General features: G+C 48.8%; 1 protein-coding gene and 2 non-coding genes across 7 annotated transcripts in view; 2 read left to right on the plus strand and 1 right to left on the minus strand.

The window, feature by feature from the left end:
- Positions 1-72, plus strand: TRNAA-CGC (transfer RNA alanine (anticodon CGC)). The gene has a single exon. It is a non-coding gene; the product is annotated as a tRNA-Ala (tRNA).
- A 210-nt stretch (positions 73-282) lies between these two features.
- TRNAG-GCC (transfer RNA glycine (anticodon GCC)) lies at positions 283-353 on the minus strand. The gene has a single exon. It is a non-coding gene; the product is annotated as a tRNA-Gly (tRNA).
- A 7,158-nt stretch (positions 354-7,511) lies between these two features.
- GPD2 (glycerol-3-phosphate dehydrogenase 2) overlaps positions 7,512-12,174 on the plus strand; it is a 59,318-nt gene continuing 54,655 nt past the window's right edge. For all 5 annotated transcript variants that reach the window (XR_011152066.1, XM_069021368.1, XM_069021364.1 and 2 more), the window contains exon 1: positions 7,512-7,598. The gene's annotated coding sequence lies outside the window, so the exon portion shown is untranslated. The remainder of the gene's footprint in view (positions 7,599-12,174) is intronic.

Consider the following 12,174-nt stretch of genomic DNA (forward strand, 5'->3'; position numbering starts at 1 on the left):
GGGGATGTAGCTCAGTGGTAGAGCGCGCGCTTCGCATGTGTGAGGTCCCGGGTTCAATCCCCGGCATCTCCAGGCGGTTACATTTTTTTTTTTTTCTTTCTTTTTTTTTTCCCCGTCTGCCCGCGCGGCCGCTGGTTCCGCCGGACCAGGCCAACACTGCGCCGCCGGCACGACCCGGCCCGGCAGGCCCGGCGCCGCTCCCTCCCGCCCGGGAGCCCCGCGGGGAAAATCAAAGCACTGCGGCCTCAAAACGCAACGGCTCCTCCGCCGGCAAAAAGCAGCTGCATTGGCCGGGAATCGAACCCGGGCCTCCCGCGTGGCAGGCGAGAATTCTACCACTGAACCACCAATGCGCGCCTGGGAGCGCTTTCCCGCCCCTGGCTGAAGCACCTCACCCCAGGTCACCGACCCCGCCGGGCCCATTCTGCTTCTCAGCCCCGCACAGCACTTTTGAGCCATCGTTTCCAGGGAAAAAGGTTTTTTTAAAAGATAGCAATGCCTGTTACACATTATTTCTCTAGAGGATTAAAAATTCCTGGAAAAGTGTATAATGCACCCATCACACACCTCACAGAGTCTGGCCTGACTGTTGGTTTTGGTCTTGTTCATCTCTCACAGATGCAAGATTTCACTAATCATTATTTCAGTAATCATTTTTAAAACTTTTTTTTCTCAGCGTATTTTTTGAAAACTTCTTTCTTTTCTAAGCATTCTGTTTGTATCAGGGATAAACAAATATTATTCCTTGAATAAACAAGGAGTGATTTAATGGAAGAACTCCAGGAGATTACAGGTGAAGGCTTTCAAGATTCCGTACACCTAGCGCTATGGTTGGAGCCTATCCTAAAGATCTTCTCCAACCTAAATGGTTCTGTGATCATTCTTTACATTTAAAAGCTTTCAGACCAAGTCACAAATGTGTATTTTTGTTCCTTTTCCATCCTGGAAGGACTTTGCTGGGGATGCAGCATTTAAGGGCTCAGCTCAGAGGCTCAGCTGATCCACAAAGGAATCATCAGAGTATGCTCACAATGGTCTCTGTGATTTGCCAGGTGATGACATTTCAGCACACTGTGCCTGTGTGTGGTGATGTCAATAGTGAGTCCTTGCTTGTGCTGTGATGTAGCCATGCCATGTCCCAAAATAAATGATGCACACTCCTGATGCTCAGTTTGTCTTGGACATGCTCCCATGAACAGCTGCACATGAGCCAGAGTCCAAGGAAAAGCTGCAACAAGCGCTTCATGTCAAGGGAACATCAATTTATGTACAAAATTTATGTACAAAAGTGCTCGAGAACAGCACCAGGGCAGGAGGAACACCTACCACCAACCACCTCTGCAAAGGTAGGAAGCAGGTGTTTTCTGGTTCAGCCAACAGCACTCTGGCACTGCAGGTCACGTTCCAGTGTCCTGTGTTTGGATATGCATGAACTCCACAATTTAACAACCCAGCACAGCTCCCTTTCCTTCTCAGCTTCCAATGGCAGAAGGTGACATAATAAAAACTGTAAGTAATAATTATTATTTAGGCTGTTGCTTATGGTTGGATTAGTCAGCCTAGAAAAACTGTTTTCTCAGACAAGCCCAGGACCGAAAACCCCCATGCACTTAGGCAAAAGATATTCATACTGAGAAGCCCTAATTCTCCATTTTACTGTGTCTGGAAGTTAGCCATGAGGAGGTTCCCCCCTACTTTTGTTTTCTCACCTCCTCTCATTCCTGCTGAGCTGAGGCTCTGCCAGGCAGGGGACATCTGGCAACATCTGTGCACAGCCTCACGGGACCCAGAAGTGTGTCCTCAGAGAGAGTCATGGAATCAAAGAATCATGGGCTGGCTGAGGTTGGAAAAGCCCTCTGAGGTCACTGAGTCCAATGGGTAACTCAGCCAAGGGCACCTCTGAACCCTGTCCCCAAGTGCCCTGCTGCTCTCTGGGCAGGTCAGGGCAGAGCAGAACACGCTGCTTGCGCCACTCCTTGGAGAATTATTGCACAGAGGGTCACCACTGTGATGGACTTCGCACTACTCGCTCCCAGAGCAGAAATGAAACCCATCCTTGCACTCGTAGTTAGTAACTCAGAGAACAGTTTCTCATGTCCATTAGACTGTGTTTTGCATCTGCTCAGAACATCTGGGGGTGTTGGCTGACGTCTTGCAGGGAACTTTGTCAACCAGGAGGAGTTTGGCAACTCACAGGCCTCCCTGGGGCCCAAATGTCACTCCAGAACATGGTCTGGGAGCCCTTTCCCAAGCAGTGCGACCCAGGCTCCCACTTGGCTTCCCTCAGAACTGACTGTGAGTAGGAGGGTGCTGAACGGGGGAGAAATCGAGACCTGCAACGTTAGAAATGGTGGTCCAGAGCCCCGGAACTGGCGAAAATCTCACAGGATCAGCTCCGCTGAGTAAGAATCAGAATCCTACTCCAGCAAAACAAGGAGTACTAAGGGGTTCCTCATCTTAGCCATCACAGTGGCTGGGAGAACGTTCCCTGCCAACCTTCAGTGCAGATGGGTCTGTTCCGTGTGCCCCCAAGGGACATGGCACTGTTGCAGCAAGTCCAGAGGAGGTTACAAAGTTGGTAAGGGGACTGGAGCACCTCTCCTATGAGCCTGAGACAGTGGGGCCTGTTCAGCCTGGAGAGGAGAAGGCTCTGGGGAGATCTCACAGACCTTCCAGTATCTGAAGGGGCATACAGAGAAGCCAGAGAGGGACTCTTCATCAGGAGCGGTAGTGAGAGGGCAAGGGGGAATGGCTTCACACTGACAGAGGGGAAATCTAGGTTGGATGTGTGGAAGAAATCCTTCCCTGTGAGGATGGGGAGGCCCCAGCATAGGGTGCCCAGAGCAGCTGTGGCTGTCCCTGGATCCCTGGCAGTGTCCAAGGCCAGGCTGGACAAGGGGCTTGGAGCAGCCTGGGACAGTGGGAGGTGTCCCTGCTTCTGGCTGAGGCTTGACAGAGCAGAGCCCAGGAGCTTCAGGTGTTTCTGCTGACTCTGTTGTGACCCTCTGAGGAGCAGGAGGCTGCTCAGGGCCACCTGCAGCCTCTCTCCCCAAGTTCAGCCGGCGCACTGTGATAGCAACAAGGTAGGGTTGATAGGCTGTGGTAAATCAGCTCAAACCAAGCTTCAAAATGCAGCTGTGGCTTACCCAGGGTGTGGCCAGTGGGTATCATTCCTTCCCTCCTGCCTGCTGGCATGGACACGCGTTCCCATGTCACGTGGCGGGATTGTGGCTGTGCAGTCACCCGATATAAAATGGGTGCCGCCTCAATCTTTGTCCTGGCACATGAAAATGGGGACGTGTGATGGGACAGCTGTACCTGATCCGAGCCGCTGGCTCTGATCCACCTCTCATGTGGAGCTGTATTAAATCATGCACGTCCTACATGGAGCAGCTCAGGGAGCCGGGAAAGGGGCTCAGGCTGGAGCAAAGGAGGCTCAGGGGGACCTTGTGGCTCTGCACAAGTCCCTGACAGGAGGGGGCAGCCGGGGGGTCGGGCTCTGCTGCCAGGGAACAGGGACAGGAGGAGAGGGAACGGCCTCAGGCTGGGCCAGGGGAGGGGCAGGTCGAAAATTTTTAGAAATTCAGAAAGAATTTCTTCCCAGAAGAGTGGTCAGGCATTGGAAGGAGCTGCCCAGGGAGGTTTGGAGTCCCCACCCCACAGGGTGTCCAAGAAAGGTGTGGACGTGGCACTCAGTGCTCTGGGCTGGGGACAAGGTGGGGATTGGTCAGAGGGTGGACTTGATGGTCTTGGAGGCTTTGTCCAACCTCAGTGATCCTGTGATTCTGCCAATGGAGATCTTAGAAGTAAAGCCTAAGGAGTAACTCAGAGCACCCAGCTAGACAGCAAACCTCTGTGTAAGAACCAACTGGTGTTTCACTAACACGTATGTAACACTTTGTATCACCAGGGGGGTCCAGTCAAGACTTCCAAAGCACTGAAGAAAACAAGAGGCCTTTCAAAATGGCTTCTTAAAGCCTCTCCACAAAGGCTTCCCAAGCATGTTCCTGTCTCTTCTTCCAGAGTGCAGAGAAATTGCTCCATCCCCGGCGAGTTCTCCACTGAGTGGAGCACACGCACATCAACTCGATTTTAACAGGTCACGGAATAAGCCGGGCATTTAAAAATATCCACCTGCCCAAAAGGACAAATGAATCCGTATTGTGGAGCCTTCAGCAAAGATGGTTGGAACAAAACAAACAAAACAATCGTGGTAATCTCTTAGGGAAGACTTATAATGTAGAACAACTTGTCAGTGTGAGTTAAAGTTTTAAGGCCTAGCAATTTTGACAGCGTCCCTTTGAGCACAGCGAGCGCGCGGGGACGAGCAGGACAGCAAAAGGTCACTTGGTCACACATATCTGCTGCCTCTCTGAAGTTTAGCTCAAGACCCACTAGGCATGTCCCAATTAATTATTTAAATCTTCAGGGAGAAATACTTCTGTAGATGAAAAGGCATAATCTGAAATTCCGGGGAAGGTACAGCATGGCTGGCATGGTCAAAATGGTGCTGAGGGAAGATGGGGTGAGATATCCCCACCACGGCCTTCAGACACGGAGAGAAGCCACTCACATCCAGGAATGTTGATTGCTCCAGGTATCAGCAAGGTAGAAACTCTGGGATCTTCCCATATCCTTTTTTTTTGTTCAATGGAACAGTTCTGGATCACAAAAGGTCACTGAAACCAAATTGACAATGATATATGTGGCTATTTAAAATAACTTTTCCCAGCACAATTATTGATGATGTTGCTGGCAATCTGTAAGGTTCTTATAAATGCACAGACACCCCGAAAATTTTCATTCCAGGTACTGTCTAAAGTGTCCCAAAAGAAAGCCATCAGGAAGGCGATGCCAGGGAAATGGGCATTGGAAGCAAAGAGGACACTCCAATCCTGGATTTATTCATTATGGATATCAGGCTGGGAGTTTCGAATTCATTGTATATGTCTTTGAACAGGTTTTCCAAGCTTTTCCTAATCAATTCAATGGAGAAAATACCTGGATAAACAGCAGACATGTGCATTCACCAGGGCTGGTTTTCATCCGTCAATGTCTGAGAGAAAAAAATAATACAGCACAAATTCCGAAGAGCCTTTTGCCTTGCATCTGCTGAATACAGTCTCTCACTCCAGCACACGGAGAGGAAATAAATTTAATAGATTTTTTTTTTTTCATCTTTCCTGCCACAGCAAAGCTTCTTAAACACTGAAAGAGAAAATAACTACTCTTGACTAGTCCAAGCAGTCTCGCTTTCTAAGAGATACTGTCCTTCTTTTCTTTACCAACGAAATTCATGTTGTCCGTCAGGCCTAGCTCGGCTGTTTGCCCCAGGAAAGCACAGACACTCCACATCACTTCCTCCCATTCCCTCCTGTGCTGCCACTGCAGGGAGAGGCCAATTAATTATGGTGTTTGTTCTGCTACAAATAACACGACCCATGACCTTACTCTTCTAAAACTGCAATTTTTGCCTTTGTTTCTGCGGCTCAGCCCTGATGTGGGATCTCGATGGGACAGCGAACAATCAGACATGATCAGGATGATAACACATCATAATAGAAAAATGAGCCACTTTCTCAGACACATGAACACAGCCATGGATTTATCTGCTGCAGTGTAGGGGAAATACCTGAACACCAGCAACACATCCTGGTCCCGTGGTAAACTGAGCATCCGATGGGAAGCCACAGGGTTGTACTTGGAGTGATACCTGACACCCGCAGCCCCAGATGGGGCCGATTTAAATGTCTAATCACAGCCACAACTAAGCACTTGGATTTTCACACGAGAGGACCTACCATGGATCCTGCTAGAAAAATCCCAGCAGAGAAATTCTGCATCTGTTTCTGTCCCTTTGTCTCAGCTCTCCTGCAACTGTCACCACCCTTGCTGCTCACAAAGACATTTTCCTGAAGACAGATTAGGAGAAAACATATTTGTGAACGTATGAACAGATTTTCTTCTTATGATACATAACTTTGGCATGCAGTCAGGAAACGATGATAATCTTTTTCCCCATCTTCCCTTGCTAATGAAGAGAAACTGCCTCTGGGGTTGAGGACAAAAGGTGAACTCTCCCTGCACACAATTTACACCTGCTGAGCACATGATTTCGGGCATCTAAAGTTCCTGTCTTGGCAGATGTCCCGGGGACCAAGACACACGCACGGAGACTTTGGAGGTAATATTTTCATCCAGGCATTAAATAAAAAACAGACTTGAAAGGGATGAATTTTGCAATACTTTCAGGCATCTCATTTTTTTTGCTTAACCTTGTAAAACTCTTTTACTCTTCAAACTTATGAAGCCCAGTCTTAAACAATCAGTAACTAAGATAAAAAGACAGTGGTAGTTGAACAGAAGCCTAAAGGAGGGAAGAGAACTGCCCATCCCTGTTTATTGGTAGCTGCACTGTGAAGGTGTGGAGAACCTCTCCTGGAAAGTGAGATTGCTTGGGAAATGCGATCCTTATGAAGTTTTCACTTTCCCTTTATGAGGAGAGTAGTGCAACGTTCTCATTTTCTACCCCCTTCAAGACTTTGCAGGTTGGAAAAAGCTGATGCGACACAGCAGTGCTGGGGTGCAGAAAATGTTCACTTGGAAACTGGATATAGATCTATTTTGCACTCATAAACTGTCGTGTATTCATCAAAATTTATCATACATTAATACTGACAGTGCAGCTACATCTGGTAGACAACGACCTTGAGGGGTGGGAGGACAGGGGACTCTCCTAGTTCTAACAACTATTTGTTAGAGATGGATGAAATGACAACATCTAGTGCCATGTTAGAACACATATATGAGGTAGGCATTCACATCCAGAACTTGTGTGCTGGGTCATGCTGAAATTATTCACCACAAACTGCATTTAAATCCCATTTTTTCCCTATCCCAATTACTCTTCTTCCGTTCTCACCCTCTCCAAAAACACACACCCTAAAACATATCCTTAGAAAATAATGAATCATTTTCTGTTCTTTTTCCTTTTATTTTCGCTTCTCCCTTCAGTTGACAGCTTCTAAGCCAGAGTATCTACTAATTCCAGCTGCCACTTGAGATCTTAGCACCTTTTAGAGCCCTAATATGCCTGGGATAAACACTGCTCCCATCACCAGTGACTGAGTATCACTGACTTTGCAGAACTAATGAAATCCAATCCTTGCAGTTGTTTACTGACTTGAAATGACACCCAGACAGCTGAAGACCACGATCAGCTGCGCGGGCGGTGGAGCCAGGCTCCACGCGTGGGCCGGAGGCCTCCGGTACCGCCTCCGGTACCGCCACCGGCGCAGCCCCGGGGAGGGGCCGCCATCGGCGGCGACCCCCATCACGCAAGCCCGGGGATGAGGAGGCCGCACTGGGCCCTTCCCCGCGGGTCCAGGCCGCACCGGCGGGGCTCGCGCGGCCTTCGGCGGGGCAGCCGCGGTCCCGGGCGGAGGGCAGGGCGGGGAGGTGCGGGCGGTGTTCGAGGCGGAGCTCGGGGGAGCCTGGCTGGCTGCTGCAGGCGGAGGGCGGGCAGGGAGAGAGCCGCCCTCCCCTCTTCTCCTCCCGCCGGCCGGCGAGCAGCCCGCAGAGGGACGCGGGCTCCCGCAGTAAGTGCCTTTCGGGGTTTCTCTCTGCACGGGGGGTTCGGAGCCGCGGCGGCGGCGCGGGCGGGATGGAGGGAGCGGGGCCGGCCCGGACACGCGGGTGGAGCCGCGCGTTAAACCCCGGGCTCGCCTTTTATTATAAATGTATATCAAACGCATCCTGGCTGCCTCTCCCCCACATCCTACCCTGTTGCCTAGAGGAGCTGCCCCGTCCCTGGAAGTGTTCCAGGCCAAGCTGGATGGGGCTTGGAGCAACCCGGTCCAGTGGAACGTGTCCCTGCCCATGGCAGAGGTGGGACTGGAGCATCTTTAAGGTCTCTTCCCACCCAAGCCATTCTGGGATTTTATCATTCCATGTGTAAGGCTCAAGAACAGCACGGGTAGATGGGATATTGGGAAGAAATCCTTCCCTGCGAGAGTGGTGAGGCCCTGGCACAGGGTGCCCGGATCCCTGGCAGTGCCCAAGGCCAGGCTGGACACTGGGGCTTGGAGCAGCCTGGGACAGTGGGAGGTGTCCCTGCCATGGCAGGGGGTGGATTGGGGTGGGCTTTAAGGTCCCTTCCAACCGAAACCATTCCATGATTCTATGGTCTTATACAGCAGCTTTCACTACCAAATGCTCCCAGCCTCCTCCCCCTGTTTTATTTAAGCTTTTCGATATGGAAAAAAAAAAAAAAAATCAAAGAAAAGGTGGCAGTTTTATGGAAGTGGTGCAGAGCCCCTGGCAGCTGTCCCATGTGCAGGTTGTCCCTGTGCTCCCTGAGAATGTCCCACAAGGAGCAGTCCAGCCCCAGTGTCTCTCTGTCCAGGACAGCTGCTTGTGTGCCTGTAGGTATCTATATATAATAAATAAGGAGGTTGCAGAGCTTGTGAACTATATTTTTTTATCTGGGATAGAGCTGATAGAAACAGTATCTTCCATTATTTAAAAAACATGAATTATTGGTAAAAAATGGCATAGCTGTAGTTACACTGAACTTTGTAAAATGAAAGTAAGTTATAACTTCCACTGAATGTACTCGTGTGACCATTGCTTGGTGTCCTCAACTTCTCTGAATTCTTTCCTCTATTAAGCAATCAGTAAACATTTGTAAGCCTAATTCTACAGGAAAAGATGTAAATGTATGGAGACCTTTGGTTTAAAACCAGCCAGATTGACGCCCTGCTTGACTTCCTCTAGTGTTTACTGTGAACAGGTAGTACAGGTGTGCTGGAAGCAGCTCCTTTCACCTGCTGCTGGGAAGCAGGCACTCTCCTCTGCTCCAAAGGAGTTGCATTTTCTTCTCTTCTCTTCTCTGCTCCCTTCTGCCCCTTTCTTTTCCTTACTTATTCATGGTTACAGTTCTTCAGGAATTTTCCATGATAAGCAGTGACTGATTAGCCAGTAGACTTGGTCAGATATTTCAGGATCTTTCAGTGTTAATATGTAAAGCAAAGTCCAGTATTGCCCCTTCAATAGCAGTAACCAGAATATTATTCATTTTAACGTTAAGCAATTAGCAGTTTACTTAGTCTGAAGTTGGATGGAAGTTTTGAGTAGGCACAAGTGTGCATGAAAAATGATTCACACCCCTTGTATCTAATTTGTAGCATTACTTTGGTTGTATATATATGGACTTACATTTTGTTTTGCTTAATTATGTGTGTGCACAGGAGCACAGTAATAATAACAGTTTTGTGAACTAGACCTTGCTGCATAATGTAGTATTTTCTCTAGAGATCCATTTCCACCTGCTGACTGTCCCTGACAGGAATTTAGGAATCTGGCGGGATGTGGTCAGTGCAGAGGCCATTCATGCAGAGCAGTTTTCCAGAGGACAGCTCCTACAGGTTCCTTGCTGCTGCCTGCTTTGTCTCCACACAGGTCTCTGCAAGCTTTAGCAAATATTTAGAAGAAATGTGCATTTTCTGCTGTCAGTTTGCAGTTGTGACTTTCACCTTCCACTCATAGTTGATGGTTTCAAAACAGGGCTTGGCATTTCCAAGTAGCTCAGTTAAGCAACATCTTCCTTCTACCCTGGTGCTTTTTTATGTGCTGGCACACAGAAGTTTGGGACCTGGGGAGTTATTTTCCCTTTTTATGGGCTATGTGTCTTCAGTCTCAACCACAGCTCTGACAGTCTGTATAGATTAACTAAGCTACTGTACGTTCTTGGCCTCCTGGTTGTAGCTGGAACCTGTGGTTTTCCAGGGATTAGCTGTGTCATCGTGGGTGTGCTCCTGCAGCTGATGGGAGCGCAGAACGTGAGCACGAGGGTGCTGATCCCTGTCCCTGCCGCCCACCTGGGACCCGCTGGGCGCTGCCTCGCTGGGCGCGCTCGGGAGAGTGGGAGGGGTGGCCAAGGTGGGAAACGGGAACAGGCTGGGCTCTGTTCCCAGGGAACAGGGGCAGAACGAGAGGAAACAGCCTCGAGCTGTGCCAGGGGAGGCTCAGGTTGGACATCAGCAGGAATTTCCTCATGGAAAGGGCGTTCAGGCCTTGGAAGGGGCTGTCCAGGGAGGTTTGGAGTGCTCACCCCTGGAGGTGCCCAAGGAATTCCTGGACGTGGCACTCAGTGCCCTGGGCTGGGGACAAGGTGAGGATGGGGCACAGGTTGGACTCCATGGGCTTGGAGGGCTTTTCCAACCTCAGTGTTTCTGGGGTTCTGTGAAATAAAAATTAAAGGCTAGAAAAAGCAAGCTGAAGCAAGTGGGACAGAAGTGGAAGATTACCCTTTAAGGAAGGAAGGATTCCTGCACTGCCACTGCTCCATGGGTGTTTGTGGCTCAGACTGGAGCCACTTGGGGTAAACACGGCAGAGCACAGAGACCACAGAGCTGTTTGCAGCAGCTGTTGGGCTCTAGGGCTCCACTAATTAGCTCTTGGTGATCTAGATGCAGCCTATTTCTTCCAAAAAGCTTCACTTTAGGAAACAGCTTTTATTACATAACAAACAGACAGTTTGTAATCAGACCTCTTCCACAACATCACAGTATTGATTTTGGAAGCATTCCATATCCCTGAATGGTTCTCTCTGAGTCAGGTTCCCGAGCTCTCTCTCCAAGGGGTTTCCAGGTGAACTCACCCCGAATCACAACCAGATCCTGTGGATGGAGTCCAAAGCCTTGGACTGGGTTGTTTTTATTTGCTTTGCAAAGCTTCTCAAACCAAGCGTGTATTCTGATTTCAGAGTGATTCTGAACGCAGGCCCCTCCTCCAGGATTAGATTTGCATGTGCTATCAGGTCTCAATCTGTATCCCAGGATATAAAACTAGGCTACTTCCTTGCCACACCTAAGTATTCACCTAATTTGTAGCTATTTTTTGAGCAGGTTCCTGTTTGTGTGTGCAGGTATATGTCCAGTCTTGTAAAAAGCAAAACACCTTGTTTTCTAATCCCTGCCCCTTGAGCGTTTGACTAGGGAGGGGAAGGAAAACCAGGGATAAAGTGCCAGCATTAGGATCAAGCTGAACAGGTAGACTGTCTATTCAAATATCTGCATTAAAAATTAGGGGAATGAAGAATATCAAAACAATGGGCAACAGCTATAAATTAACTTTATCTAACAAGAACATTTCTTTCTAATGACAGTAACTGACTTACAGTCTTTGTATTGTGTGTGTGGTTTATGGCCCATATTAACCCCCACCAACAGTGAAAGCGAGAATGACTATTGGAACTGTTTAAGTTAAAACAACATTGGCACAAGAACACACAAGTATGGAAATCGTCCTGCACACATTAGTCAGTGATCAGGCTGGAGACCAGGCTTCCCACTCCTTCCAGTAGGACAGGAGGGAATTGAAATACTTTAATCTGGGTAGATATATTGTGATGTTTGTATGGTAGGAAAGCTCAAAATACCTATTGTTGTTGGTGTTTCTTTGTATTCCTGTTAGTCCTTAGGTACAGACCTTGGGATTACAGCCATCCCTGTCTGTAGTGTCACCTCGTTCCCAGAAACATGCTACTGTCTCTGGAAAGACTATTGCTATTGAAATCCCAAACAGGATTTGCACATCAGACTTTTCCCCTCATCATCTGTAAGATTTTTTTAGTTTGTGGGAGGGTAATGAAACAGAAGGAAAAGAAGTGGTTAGGCTAAAATGCAGACACTCGAAAGAGGAGCCAAAAAAGTTTGTTCCTTGTAGGACAGAGTTTACAGCAGTTGCTCTGTCATCTAATGCCGGGTGGGAATATCTTGGTGTCTGAGTACAGAAGGCAGATGAAGTAGTTGGAAGCAGCGGGACCAAGAGGAGGAATGAGGATAGGATACCTATTTTCTGCTTTGTTTCTCCTTTATTTTTGTGCCTGACAAATGCTACAACCACTTTTGGGCATGAGAGCCGAGCTGGTTGCCTGTACTGGAGCGTGGGAAGGACTTTCCCCATATGGTAAAGTGCTGCTTGGCTTCCACTTACCGGCACAGGGTGGCCTGGGGGGACTGGGAGTTTAAATTCTGTCTGCAGGACTTTGCAGATCTGTGGGGTGGCGCTGGCTGAGGGGACCCGTGACTCTGTGGATAATCGCAGGTGATGTTCCTGTGCTTGGTTGGAGAGGTGGTCTTGGATGATGACTTTAATTGCAGTGTCCTAACT

Source organism: Aphelocoma coerulescens, chromosome 7, assembly GCF_041296385.1.
Source record: "Aphelocoma coerulescens isolate FSJ_1873_10779 chromosome 7, UR_Acoe_1.0, whole genome shotgun sequence".
Classification (NCBI taxonomy): Eukaryota; Metazoa; Chordata; class Aves; order Passeriformes; family Corvidae; genus Aphelocoma; species Aphelocoma coerulescens.